Genomic DNA, 12,140 nt, shown 5'->3' on the forward strand with positions numbered 1-12,140 from the left:
TCCCATCTTTCGGGCAGCATACGAATCCCGTGTTGAAAAAATTGGACATCTTTTGAAGCGATCCACGATTCTATCCAATTTCTTACTTCTTCATAAGACCGGAAGTGTTGGTCAGCTAGCCCATGTGCCATGGATCGAAACAAGTGATAATCAGAAGGAGCTAGGTCAGGAGAATATGGCGGGTGGGGTAGGACTTCCCATTTCAATGTTTCCAAGTATTTCTTGACCACTTGCGCAACATGGGGTCGAGCATTATCGTGCTGCAAAATCACTTTATCATGTCTCTCGTTGTATTGCAGCCGTTTCTTTTTCAATGCTCGGCTCAAACGCATTAATTGGGTTCGATAAAGAGCACCTGTGATTGTTTCAGTTGGTTGTAACAGCTCATAATATATTACGCCGAGTTGATCCCACCAAATACAGAGCATGATTTTGGAACCATGAATAGACGGTTTGGCCGTCGACGTGGAAGCATGGCCGGGATATCCCCAAGTCTTTTTGCGTTTGGGATTATCGTAATGAACCCATTTCTCGTCCCCAGTCACAATACGATGCAGAAATCCCTTCCGTCTTTGCCTTGCAAGCAACTGTTCACAAGCGAACAGACGCCTGTCAATATCTCTTGGTTTCAACTCGTACGGCACCCAATATCCTTGCTTCTGAATCATTCCCATGTCTTTGAGGCGTTTTGAGATTGTTTGTTGAGTCACTCCCAATGATTGTGCCAATTCTTGTTGACTTTGACACGAGTCTTCGTCAAGTAATGCTTCCAAGTTCGCATCTTGGAAAACCTTCTTTCTTCCACCGCTATGTTGGTCTTCGACGTGAAAATCACCGTTCTTGAAGCGCTGAAACCACTCACGACATGTCCTTTCACTAATAGTGGCTTCCCCATAAGTATCTGAGAGCATTCGATGAGCCTCAGCAGCAGATTTCTTCATATTGAAGCAGAAAAGTAAAACCTCCCGCAAATGACGAGAATTTGGCTCGTACACTGACATTTTCAATTGCGAATAACTTTAGGATGAAGACACAAATAGACTAATATTTTTATGAGGTTATGTTAACAGGTGCCCAAGGCTCCTGCATGCCCACATGGGGTTATTTATTTCGATCATTACTTACCGCTACATACATCTATTCAAAAACGGCGGAAGCAAAGTTGTACACCTAATAATATAAATAAATAATTAAATAACTTGTTAAAAATGACCTCCACCTGCAAGTATGCGTGTCTCAGCCCTTTTTCGCATATTGTCGAACATTATTTGAAAAATTCCTGGTGCGTTTTTTATTGTGTTAAAGGAATGAATTATGTGATTTCTCAGTTGCAAATTGTTGTGATTTATTTTTTTCCATAAAAATGGTGAACATTATGAAAAATATTCAAGACACCTTTTTTTATAGAAATATGGAGTATTCAGAAAATTATTTGTATTTTTTTAACCAGTGGCGTATGATATTTTTTGTTTAAAATGTTCAGTGTCACATCTGTGGGGTTACCGCTGCTGAAATGAAAAACATTTTTCCCCTTAAAAGATGTGTCTTAACACTTATTTTACACTCCCCAATTTTCATATAAATATTTAATACTGGAACAGATTTATTAGGAAAAAAATTTTTTTCCAATAATTTTTTTATCACCGTTTATTTCAGGTGAGAAGCGAAAACGGACCCTTGTTTGTATGAATTTTATTTCTTATTTCGGTCATAGGAACCTACAGTAATTAGTTGACAGACTTATTTCGAAACACCCTATATATTCGACTCTAAAGATGTGGCTAAACGTTAGTAAGTTAAAAATCTGTCTTCTAAAAAAGTTTGCTAGAATATTTAAACTAAAACTGAAAATAAACAAAGACATAATTAAATTTTTTTTCATGCTAGCTCAATTTGAACAAAAAGAGTGCCTTATTACAGCCTAGACTAAATCTAAACATAAATGAAAAAGAATTTTAAATACAACTGACGCTAATTTTGTACGCCTAAAAGGTATTTAATCACAGAACTAAACCTAGGTCTATGCATAAACGAAATTAATTGAACAAAAAAAAAACAAAACAGACAGCGATATACAGAGTGTCCCATAACCATAGGGAAACAAAGCGGGTGGAGATAGTACATGTAAAAATGATACATTTGATATCAACTTGTCTGTATCAAATATTGATAGTTAAGAAAATATAAGGTGCGCAAAAAAAACATTTTTACATGTACTATCTCCACCCGCTCTGTGCTCCTATAGTTATGGGACACCCTGTATTTGTCGAGTACACACATTTGTTGAGTCCTAACACTTGTAACAACGCATATTTTGCGGAAGTGAATTCGACTCGAGCGGCAAACTAGTGCAGAAACCCTAATAAAAACATATCAGGTAGTTAATGCTTTAGCCATGATATTTACTGTAAGTCGAGGAAAAACTGCACTAAAATTCAGAACACGGCCGTGTTAACCATGTGGAAGAGCCACCATGTATCAACAGCTCAGCTTTCATGGATTTTGTAAATTTACAACATAATTTTTATCTCCTAAACGATGACAGTCACGGCCGAGATGTTTTATGTGATTTATAGAGCAACTCAAAAAGAAACTCCATCCAAAAAGAGCACACTACAGCAGTTTTGCTGTAGCCACAACCGTGCGTGCAAACCAGTGCAGACTCGTCCAGAAGCAAAATCTGAGTTAAAGAGCAACTTAAAGAGTACCCCCACCCAAAATTAGCCCTATACTGGCAATTCTGTACAAAAGTCAAATGTTTAAGTACTCATGGCATATCACAAATACAAAAACCTCAAAATTCATGAATGCTCCAGGCTTATGAATTTATATCCCTTCCAAACGATAACAACAACACCCATGCGTTTTTTTAGTTTAGAGAGCACCTCAAAAACCATATTTTCCTTTCCTACTTGTTCCTTTTCCTCCTTTAGTCTTCACTTGCTCTTTTAAGCCTATATCATAAAAAATCATTTCATCTTCCTTTTATGTCACATCTACTTTCGTTTTATAAAACTTTTCAATAGACAGGCAAATATACTTTGATAAAAAACCAAACGAGACGTATATCAACTTCTCCATCCAAAAAGAAGTCAATTTGGATCAAAAGAGCCCTCATCGACCTCAAACGCACAATATTTACGGAGAAAGTTTGATTTGAAGCACGTATTTATATCGAAAACCCGGAAGTAAATGAAATGCGAGGTTGTTATTATGAGAGCAAACAAGAAAATCAACATTGGAAAACTAGGTGTTTGCCACCATGGTTGCGGAAAACAAGTTTCGTTGCTCCTTTGACCCGTCGGCTAAAAATTTGTAAAATTCTCTAAAATCGGTAAAAATGGCAACGCAGCAGCTGTGTTTTGTTTTAAAGCAACACAGAATAATGGTGAATGGTGTCAACTGTCATATGGAAGTCAAGGCTGCCAGCTTGTTAAAATATTACTATACAATAATTATATTGTAACTGAATCTTGACAGATGCTGAAAACTAATGAGTAATTGCTATGAAATTTCAGAGATATGGCATTTATTCGCTCAGTAGCAAAGCCATGTATTCCACCATTTACAATCCTAAACTGACCATCAGACAAATTACCGTTATATATTTCCCCATTCACGATACAGAGAGGATTTATGTGGTGTCGCCTGTCCATTCAATTGTCTATTACAAATTGGATAAACTATTGTTTATAGCGTCAGGTGCTCAAAATAGATTAATCGCTAATAAGAAAGATGAAGAAATTGCTTCTGGCAAAATTAAGTTGCTCTCCAGATAAAACGAAATAGTTGAAAGGGTGCGAAAATGAGATATGCGAAGAGAGGAAGTTTTTCAATTTCAGGCATTCTGGAAATGTTGGAAGTGAATCAAATTTCTAAGTAAGTAAATATAATCAGAGAGTTTGGTTTTCAATTTTTACACTGAATAGAGTCTTATTCCTTCACCATTTCATTCAGAAAAACAGTCGTTTCACATACTGAAGATAATCGTAAATTTCTTTCACCATTGTGTCCATAAACTCAAATTTCCGTATGCTTATCCTCTACAGCTTACCCTCATGGGTAATTCTGCTAAGCCCCCAAAAATATAATAAATGTAACAACATCTAACCTTCCCTTTAATTCCAGATTTTTCAATACATTTCCTACGCTAACTGGCATTTAGTCTGATCCAGATTAGCATTATTCACCGGCTTATTACGACACAATAATTAATTATCCCGTAGCTGATTGCCATTTAGGGAATGCGAAATTTTCGAAAGCAAATACGGCGTTTAATTAAACACAGAGGTTAATTCTGCCCAAATAACGTTTAAGTAACGAGCGATACGTCTTAATATTCCCTAGAAGATTTGATATAAATTCTGATTTTCGGAAAATTTTCCCTTTGATCCGACTAATTATTCTCGATGCTATTTTAAACTAATTCATAGTGATATTAAAAGTGAAGCGTTGATTTTTCAACTCCCCAGGCAACGTTCCTGTTTTCCCAGCCGCTCGTAAAGCATCATTTTTCACTCTCCGCAGTCTTTCGGCTGGTAAACATATGAGCGAAATTACTCCAACATATTTTACAATTTATCGTGAATCCATCTCGTGAAATGATGCATGTTGAATGGCCCACGTTTGACAAATGCCGTGATTTATACAGCAAGTAAGCCAGAAAATGTGGGGCATGGGTATAATCACGCGATATTTTAAATAATTCGCGACATTTTTGTGGCATACGTTGTAATAATTTACGGCTAAGGAATTGTTTCTTTTATGGTCTATGCACATGCACTGCGGCAGCAACCATCAGACTAACGTCTCTTCTGCAAGCATTGTAATGCAAACACTATCCCTCGAAATGCAATTTTCGGTTCGATAACTTCCCTCCATGGCTTACCTGTTCCAGCTGACTATTCCCCCATACAATATTGCACGTCAGTCTCACCAAAACCCGGGAACTCTCTATTTTTCTCCTCGAATTTTTGAAGTGGCAGGCAATCTGCGTGGTTCGGAATAATAATGCGGTTATCTAATGGGAAACATATCATGAATAAATTTAGTATTACCTTGTCATATCCGTATTTTATCGAGATTAATTATTATAGAAAAAGTATATTTGTTCAAACTATTTATACTAGCACTAATTGGTTCATTAGTTCAGTTAAAAAAAAACTACTTATACAAAGTAGAAGAACTTCCTCGCCAGATTGTCAAGAAGACGTTCGTAAATTGCCGTTCCGTACAGTGGGATAAAATATTAAATCATGACCAGGAAAACTTGAGATAAAAAGTTGTTGCAGTCCTAAATAAATCGTTTACTAATACTTCTATTTATCAGCAAGTCAGATAAGTAGTAATCCTTTAAAAGAAACCTACAAAATTTCGTAACAATTCTTTACTTGTATGAATGATTGTAGAGATTTCTTGCCACTGTACACTGGCACAAAGGTAACAACAATGGCAGTCTCTCCTGATTTCCTATCTGACACTTGTACGAGGGGTATTCGCGAAGTAAACATTTCAAGAATATTTAGGGTTCAAGGTGCCCGGTCAAGAAAATATATTTTATTTGTCAGAATATTTGACCGGTAAAGTGCCGGACAATTTTGATCAATTCCAAACAATGGAAGAAATGTTTTCCTTCTCCACATATTTGTCCGGTCAATTTGATTTTAGATGAAAAAACATTTCATATGGTCAATTACGTTATATATGACGTTCATTATGTCATTATTGAAGTTGACGGTCCTGGCTGAATGTTGCTGCAGTACACGAATCGAGGAACAAAAGTAATCAACGCAATCAAATGCAAGTCAACCAGGCATACAGTAAATTTTTATTAACCGTTCCATTACGGTTTCAAATTAGTTAATGGGATACATTTAACATCCAACCGACCAACAAATTGCATACAATTTGACCTCGTGTATTACAGTGTATTTTCTATATTTCAGCTTTTACTCGATGTTCAATATTCAGTTATTTTTCATCTCGAAATTAAAGCTTTTCTTGAGTTTTGTCTTGACTTTAATCACTTTTCCACTTTGCCCCATCACGTGACCAGACAGATTTCCGTATCGATGCCTTTCAGCTTGGAATCCAACAAGCCAATCCCCTCTGCCCGGCTATCAAAATATCCCTTTGGATTGGGTATTGGAAACCGGGATTTTCGAGAAATAGCCTGAAAGATCCGCCGGGATTTGCTCCCTGGAAACTAATCTTAATTGGCACAAAGAGAGATGTACTTACCAGCCCCAATCAATTATAACAACTGTTGTGAAATCAATTTGAGTGAAATTTCCAATTTAAAATGCAGCTCTGCAAATTCGATCATAAGCGACACCAATAAAATTTCCCATAAAAATAAACGGTTTCGAAACTAGTCCCTTGGAGATTATTATATGTAAATGATCCTCTATAGACAACGCCGAAATCCCCTCGTTTGGCCGATATCTATTCCTAAGAAGTTCTTTGAGAAAGCCAGAAACTTTCGTCTGGGGATGACCCCCCGAAGGGATAAAAAGGGTTATGCGAGGAAATGAAGTTTACGCCCTCTGCGGAATTCAGTCCGATAGATAAGGGAACAAAAACAATTTTGTGCCCTTTATTTGGTCGATTTTTTTGCTTGATATGTTTTGATTGGGGCTCTACCTTTAATACTGGGATTAGCTCGATCCCTAAGGAGATTCGTATGGGAAATAAGTATCTGCACGTAACTCTTCCGCTACGAGGAATTCTATTTAGTCCCGATATAATTGGCCTAAATAAATTGCCCTAAGTTCAGCTCCTTCCATGTATTGGCAATGAGTCAAACTATGCGCCATTTGCAAACAATTATTGTACACGTCCTATTAACAGTAGTGTGTAGTTTCTGCAAGTTACGTATCGAACTGGCCACAATGGTTTGTCCCAACTGCGTTCAAATTTCAAATTACTTGCCTAGAATCCAGTTCCTTCATCCGAAAGGCCATACGGCAGTCCTCTGTTGTCTCATGTCTTTGTTGTCGGATTGTAAGTAATTCATTTATAAGTTTTCAATCTGTATGTTTTCCATTATTACATTTCAACTTGACTGAATAAATCGGCATTATTGAATCGTTCGGTAACATACACTTCTTCTTAGGAGACTGGCGCGTATTTTGTGGGATAAATTGCACGTGTCACTCGAATAAAATAAATATAATAAATCACCCTTGATACGCTCGCTCCGGGGTGCAAATCCCTTAGAAATTCTTGTAATATATTATGAGAGACTCGTCATACGCAGTCTTACTACATAAATGTAAAAATTTATGCCCTCGGAGCGGAGGCTTTAGGTTTCAGAATGCCAGCTCTAAAATGATTCATATTATTTACTCATTTATTATCTTTTAGATTTATATTTATGGCTCTAAAGATAAACACTTTCTCCTTAGATGTCACATTTGGATTTTTTTCAATAGAAATAAATGTCCTAAAGAGGCAAATTTCACATGTGTTTTTCTTAATATTTCACTGATATCATAGCCCAAAGTAACCTGCATTATAAAATTTAAAAAAATGCTTTGATATTTCTGTACCTACCTGTCAAGAAAATTGAATTTTTTCTCGACCAAATGGTGGCAATATTTTTTTCACTTATAACAACAAAACTTACAAAGGACAAATGTAATTAAACTGAATATATTAGGATATGTCGAATATACGAAATTAGATCAAGTTATCTTAGTTAAAAAATATTATTCTCCGGTGCTTTCTTCGACTATGGTTTAATACAGTTTTAAACTCTCTTCAGTATGTATATGAGTTAAATTATTATAGTCGAAAGTAATGATAGAATGATAAAAAGAATACACGAAAAAGCCAGAGTTTTTCTTGACGACAAATTGTTTTTCTGCATCCTTCGAAAAATCCTCCTTTAGAATTTTCATATTTTCATACTATGGAAGAATATTTCTCGACGTAGCATCAAGTATTTTTATAAATTAAGGAATTTTATGACATTGCAGAATTTACAAAGTGAGTTCAAAATTAAATTTTTCGTATTTTCTCGATGTGAATAAGTTTCTGAGAATATCTAAAAATATATCGTTTTTTTAGAATATCTAAATATTTTCGGATATGCATGGATTTACTACTTGTATTTCACATGTTTTAAACATTTATTATGTTATTTAAATTTGCACTTTGAACACTAAAAAAATCATATTATCTAAACTTTCTCCTCATATGTCGCCTGAGCATATCCGTTCTCCTTAGATGACAAAATATGTTGTATATTCTCATGACGGATGTGACTCAATCGATATCCCAAAGTATCTTACCTTCTATAGTAAACCTAAGGAGAATGCATTCAAATTCCTACACCAGGTTGTCAAGGAATTTGACACATTTTCTCGACAGAATAGTGTGGGAGTTTCGTTCCATTCACAGACTTAAAATTGAAGTTTTGCTGAATATACACAATAAATCTTGCAAGTTGATTGGTCAAAAACCAGTAGCGTAGCGGAGTCGCTTTCTTTGACTTGATAAAGTATACAACACCTTTTTCGCTGCTATGCACATGGAGTTTTAGTAAGTGCAAGCAAAAGACACTTAGACGATTGATAAATGCGAAGAAAACAAGTTACCATTTTCCCTTCCATTGTCGACGATCAGTTAGCGTCGTTGACTCTCAAGCAGTATTATTTGATCAGAGGAAGTTTTGCGTGATTTTGGAGGACGCAAATTACGCGCATACATTCCGTTTTATAATAAATTTAAATTTTTGATTTTAAAAACCGCAGCTATAGAAAAATATACCGTTTCTAAAAAATAATTTTATAGAATTGATTGAAAAACAAGATCTTTTGGTAACATGATTCAACCTCGGGTTAAGGTGTACTGCTCGTGAGTCATCGACGCTAGCCGATCGTTAACAATGGAGGGGGAAACGGTAGCCTATCTCCTTCGCACTTATCAATCACCTAATTGCCTCTTGCTTACTCTTACTAAAACTTCATAAGGAAAACAATGAAAGAGGTACTACATAATTTATAAGTCGTTCCAAAAAAGAAATTTCTCAAAAATAACCAATAGCCATCCACGCTAATGCATTTAAAAAAGAATCAACTGAATGTTGAGTATAAAAAGTGAAACTTAAAATTTAATAGGTGGTAAAACAGTGGCGTAGCAGAACATTTAATGAGTTAGTTAAAACATCTCGTAAGAAATTAAAAAAACATGTTAAAACCACGTAAATAGACCTTCTATACCAATGAATTTCAGGGAGACTAATCATATAAAAATCGAGAGTAAATAGTGAAGCTAAATTGCATATTAAAAAAGTTTTGATATCTTAAATAAGAACTTAGTTCGCTGTTTTCTCTCAGCAACTCAATCAACCCTTTGCATTGGCAGGGTTAATTAAAAGCGAGGGACGAGCGAAATTCTTAAGGACGTTCGAACTATTTTAATTTTGTCAACTCACAAATTAATGTGTAATTCTAACCGCATCGTTTGCAGTCGCGAAAGCAATTATTATTCCGATAATGGAAGCGTTCCTCTCGGGCTTCCATTATTCACCTGCTGTAAAGAAGATTACTCCCTTGAATAAGGTACGTAAACGTTGATGCATAGCTATACACAGTGTTTTAATTTAGTAAGGAGGTTTAACTTAAATTCGTGAGTTACGAGCAATTACGTGTAGCATGTAGGAACATTTAAGCCGCATATAGTGGGAGTGCATAGCAATTTAGTTCAAGTTTCTTGACACTGGAACGGTGTCAAAAGCATGTCGTCTGTAGCGGCTTATAATCCCTGCAATTCCGCAACTAAATTAAACTAACTAAACACATGGAAAATGGGAAAATGTGCTATAAAGAATGAGACAGTTGCGGTCTGGCAAAAATAACATTGCCTCGGGGCTTTCAAAAACAATTCCTTTTTCTTCTTCGACGGCCTTCCGGAGTGTTTAATTAAGACTATAACGATTTGTATCCACACCTTAATTAATTTCTCTTTCACTTTCACTGCTTCGCCTTGTTTTTCGTGTAAATTGATTCAACGATAAGTCTGTAAGTAATATCAATTGAACCTTGTACTTGTGTTAGAGCGAGCTCTGGCGGAAGTTCATTGCTGCCACGTTAAATTAAGACAAAAGCTCAAATCCCTGTGAAAGTGCCTCGTATGTATCGATAAAGTTCAATCCTCGATATCTATCACTGATTAGGTTTCAACCTTCTTTCCGCCCTTGAGAATTATTTGTTTCTCTTGTTTTATAACTTGCCGTTTGAAAAAATCACTAATGACTTCAAATGTAAGCAGATGAAGGGCTCGAGTTTCGAAACATCCTTACCTTTCCTAATTTCCAGCCCTTCCGCACTTCACAAAAATTCACCCACAAAATGCACAGGAAATCCTTAAGCCTTAATTCTTGAAATACGACGCTATTACCGCTAACCGGAGCCGAATTCCGGCTTCTGGAACATCGTGCCGTAGCGATCCAGGTTTGCTGACGAACTGAACGGGAACTTCGCGCCATGTGGTCTTGGAAGGCCGGAGTTGAGGTGCGCGCTCATTACCAAACGAGTGAGAAGTTTCTCCGAAAACTCGACTCAAACTTTTCCATGTTTTCTTTCCCTACGGTTGAATGATGGCCCGTTAAAACAAAATTACGTAAGCCACTGATTTAGGGTTTCCCTCTTGAATGACACGTTGAAGATTGTGGATCGCCAGATATGTAGTCTATCATGTTTTCAGTGGGATTGGTATGTACAGCTGCTGGAAGAGTGTCTGTAAAGTATTGGAAATATTTGAATATTTTGAAATTGTAATCAAAAGTTTTTCATTTGTAGCACGCTTTAAAGTTCTGGAAAGAAACTCATGGGCAACCAAGGTTGCAGTTCAAGAGAATTTATTGATAACGTAGTGACCGACCATTGTGTTCATATTTCTCTAAAAAAGCAGTTTGATTTTTATAAAAATTTATTATTTTGAGCTTGAATTAAACGATTTTTGGATTTAATTGAATAGTATTTTGATTATACATATATTCGAAAACCACTGATATATCAGTTCTTGCTTAGAATACGTAAAAACGGCTATTTATTAACTAAGGCCAGAGCTGTGCTCCGCCACTAAATTGCTCGACAAAAGTTTCATTATTGGTTTGCAGTTTTAAGCAGAGAATTTCGTTTAATTGTCAGTGGCGTGCCAGTATAGATTTGCAAAACGCCAGATTAAATTTCTTAACAAAAGCAAAATTTAAGGTTTCTGACGATTGTAAACTGATTGTAAGTTCTACTCATTTTTAGACAAGATAATGAATTTTGTTCCGAAAAACAGTGGTGTATCAATGCATGATATAGAAATTGACAAAATTTAATTTTTAGTTCTGCAAATTATTACTTCCAAGAAACAACTTTTTCCACTATCTACTTTTTTTTAATCGCAACAATATCTTGGGATTCTTTTGCTAAATCGTTATGAAAAGATATTGTAGCCTGAAAATTAATGGCGTAGCAAAAAACGGGAAAATCTTTAAAATTGGCTTTTTGAAAGCTCAAATTAGAAGTTTGTGCAAATAGTTCGACAGGCACTACTGATGAAACATTTCTTACCACTGATTTTAATCCAAATTTATAGTTTTAGACTTCTATTACACCCAATAAAATGGCAATTTTATTACAGAAATCCAGTAGCGTAACCACACGAATTTGAAAAATATATATAACTGCTTTTTTAATAACTGAAATTAAACTTCCCTACAAATGTATAACAATGGATTCGTATTATCTAGCTCTACATTTCTCATCATAGAACATATCCATTACTTACAACCTCAGTGACAAAGATAGTTAAAGTAAACCCTTTGATTTAGAACTGTCTAATAATGCCATAGTTAATGGTTTTAGGAATTGGCTGACTATTATCTGCTTTACGCTATATTATGTGCATAAAAGAGACCGCAAAATTACTGTGGCCAATAGAATAGACATGGTCCTGACTGCCGGTCTGCGGCCCCGTTTATAAATGGTTAATAGTCAGTTGACTATAGAAATAGGGTTGAACACACACAACATTATTTCAGGTAAAGTTTAGCTTCGGTCAAAGTTAATATTGATTGTGGGCTGCATTTGCCCCGGTAATAATTATTAATGGCACCCAATAGAGTGAATAAAACAGCCAAA

At 35.7% G+C, this 12,140-nt stretch overlaps 1 protein-coding gene across 2 annotated transcripts in view; it reads right to left on the minus strand.

The window, feature by feature from the left end:
* Sol1 overlaps positions 1-10,716 on the minus strand; it is a 129,236-nt gene extending 118,520 nt beyond the window's left edge. The window contains exons 1-2 of one of the 2 annotated variants that reach the window (XM_066396509.1): positions 10,307-10,715; positions 4,889-5,020 (exon numbers count right to left, since the gene is read on the minus strand). The gene's annotated coding sequence lies outside the window, so the exon portion shown is untranslated. Of the gene's footprint in view, positions 1-4,888; positions 5,021-10,306 lie in introns of both variants that reach the window. The other variant, XM_066396517.1, reaches the window with a different exon arrangement.
* Positions 10,717-12,140: the final 1,424 nt, after the last annotated feature.

This window comes from Euwallacea similis, chromosome 1 (assembly GCF_039881205.1).
Source record: "Euwallacea similis isolate ESF13 chromosome 1, ESF131.1, whole genome shotgun sequence".
Classification (NCBI taxonomy): Eukaryota; Metazoa; Arthropoda; class Insecta; order Coleoptera; family Curculionidae; genus Euwallacea; species Euwallacea similis.